We start from the raw sequence: 3,076 nt of genomic DNA on the forward strand, positions 1-3,076 counted from the left end.
GTATGAAATAGATGCTAAAGACACCTAAGTATAATGTCCAATTGTGTGCTATGATTTAGAATAACGATATCATATAATTGAATAGTTGGGACTCTGAGGTTCATCAGTCCATGCGAAAGCAAACTAAGGCCCGGGGGCCGGATCCAGCCCAATCGTCTTCTAAATCCGGCCTGCGGACAGTACGGGAATCAGCATGTTTTTACATGAATAGAATGTGTGCTTTTATTTAAAATGCATCTCTGGGTTATTTGTGGGGCATAGGAATTCGTTCATTATTTGTTTGTTGTGGGGGAGGAAGGGAAAGGAGAATGTTAGCCACTTTGAGACTCTTTAGGGTAGTGATAAAGCGGGATATCAAATCCAAACTCTTCTTCTTCTTCTTCCTCCAGACACACAGTGAAAATTCTCTGCTCAATTAGAGAATGAACTAGTCTGCAGACTGAAATGTCTGTGCCTTGGGGTGAGATCAGCTGTTGTGATCCTGCCCCCACCCCCACCATCGCCATATGCATTCATTGTAGACTACCATAACATACAGGGCTGGATTTAGGTTTAATGAGGCCCTAAGCTCCTGAAGGTAATGGGGCCCTTTATATGTCCAATTGTCCTTTGTCAACAACAAATTGTTGCTGTTTTTTGTGTTGAATATATGCTATATGGAAATTTATGGACCTAATAGGTATCTCAAGCCATTTGCACATGCAGAATGTAGGCACCCTATATATAGAAATAAGCAAACCAGTGATATTTTAGGGAGCAGGCTAGCAGGCCATTACTTACACCATAGGAGCCTACATAACACAAAACACTGTTGCTGTATGTAGGTTTTATTTTGTTTTTTATGTTATATTTTGGAAATGGCACACTTTGTAGTGCATTTCTGGCCCAGTTCAAATGGCGGGGATTGACTTTTAAAGGACAGATATGGGCACTCTGGCTTTAAATTGCTTTTAAAAAATAAACTATTTTTAATAGTTTTGGTTTTCCTGGGCTGTTTTCGTTGCTGGCAGTTGTATTATTGCAGGGTGCTTCTATTTTATGATTTGTGGTGGCATTTTGATACGTTTGGATTTGGCTATTCTTTGTTTAATGTGTTGGAAGATGCCAGAGCACCATCTGCCTAGGGTAGGCCTCCAGAAAGTGGCACCGTCCACCGAATTGAATTGGGCAGGGTTCGCCTTCCTTGATTCGGCTTGTGGTTAATTCCCTCCCAACCTGCTTCAGGCTCGGCCTTGACTGTAGCCAGGAAGGGCTTATCGATGCCATTTCCTCAGCTAAGCACCAGCTTGCACCCTGACTAGGAAATCTTCAGCAGCATTAAGGGGAGTTCAGCAACTTGCACACCCCCATCTCCTGTTGCTAGTGAGGCATCTGATCAAGGCTTGTATTTTAAAATGAGCTTAAAAAATATATTTGCAAATGTTTGTATGTTTTATGCCAGGCATAAACCAGCTGGCTGAGTACTCTGGCCGTTGTTTATATTCTTGATCAAGCCCCCCCCTGATCTATAGCAGTACCTTAAAGTTGTAAAAGGAAATTACAGGCTGGGAGCAAAAGGTCATACTGACCATACAAATTACAGAAGACAATCAAGCTGCAAAAACACTAATTAAGAGTTGGTAAATAGTGAGATTTATTGTTTAACAGAAAATAATACTAGGTGCCTCCCATTAGACTTGAGCCATATTTTCATAAGGTTAAAGGGCAAGAGCTAATAGGAACAGCAGCTGGCTTGAAAGGGGGGTGTAAATTTAAAGGGTTGCTTTTGGAAACTGTTTTTACTAAGTTCCTTTCCTTCTAAAAAGCTATATATGTTAATGTATGAAATATATTGGCTTAATGTAATTATGCAAAGGATTTAGAAAGTAAGAAATGTTAGATTCTTATGTTAGATTCTTATTTCATTGATGGTGTGTGAGAAGGTGAACCCAAGATCTCTGTTTAAGATAAAAATTAAAACCATGAGCCATCTGTTTTAGCCATCTGTTTTGGAGTGAATAGGTCAATAGGTCAATAGGGCAATAGGGCAATAGGGCAAAAGGTGATCTGGCAATTAAGGTGCCTGGTCGAGGCAAATATAAAATATATGGCTACTTGTCTGCCATTTATGGATAGAAGGAAATATAGCTCTTTGTCTCCCATAAAAGGTAATAGGAAATGGGTGTATCTTTTATGATTGGTTCTAGCAAACAGCCAATAGGAATTTCAACCAGGCTGATTGGACAGAGGCAGCCAAAGGAGGAGCAAGGGGGCTGGGCTGAGGAAATATAAGTGCTGGCCATCAGGGCTGGAAGGGCAGAGCTTTGGTATCCATATACCACTGTGTCTCTCATTTATTTGTCTGACAAATAAATTATTATTTTAATTTCTCTATTGCTGCGTTGAATATTTCATTCCAGCTAAGCGTTAACCACAAGCAGGGTGCTACATTAGTACAGTGGTACCTCGAGTTACAAACACCTCAGGTTACAAATACTTCAGGTTACAAACTCCACTAACCTGGAAGAGTAACCTCGAGTTGAGAACTTTGCCCCAGGATGAGAACGGAAATCGTGTACCGGTGGCGCAGCGGCAGCAAGAGACTTCATTAGTGAAAGCACGCCTCTAGTTAAGAACAGTTTAAGGTTAAGAACGGACCTCCGGAATGAATTAAGTTCGTAACTAGAGGTACCACTGTACACACCTATGCCCTCTTGGAATAATGATACTGGTCTCCATCCCCACACTGGAGGATCACTTCTCTCTTGTGTTCAAATTTGGTAACCCAGGAAACCTTTTCTTTTGTGATAATAGGTAAAGATAGGTAATAGATAATAGGTACATAGGTAAAGGGTAAATAGGTAAATGGGTAAAGGGTAAATAGGTGAAGGTAAGGTAAAGGTAAGGTAAGGTAAGGAACACGGGTGGCGCTGTGGGTTAAACCACAGAGCCTAGGACTTGTCGATCAGAAGGTCAGAGGTTCGAATGCCCACGACGGGGTGAGCTCCCGTTGCTCGGCCACAGCTCCTGCCAACCTAGCAGTTCGAAAGCACGTCAAAGTGCAAGTACATAAATAGGTACCGCTCCGGCAGGAAGG

This window comes from Podarcis pityusensis, assembly GCF_964106645.2.
Source record: "Podarcis pityusensis genome assembly, chromosome: 13".
Classification (NCBI taxonomy): Eukaryota; Metazoa; Chordata; class Lepidosauria; order Squamata; family Lacertidae; genus Podarcis; species Podarcis pityusensis.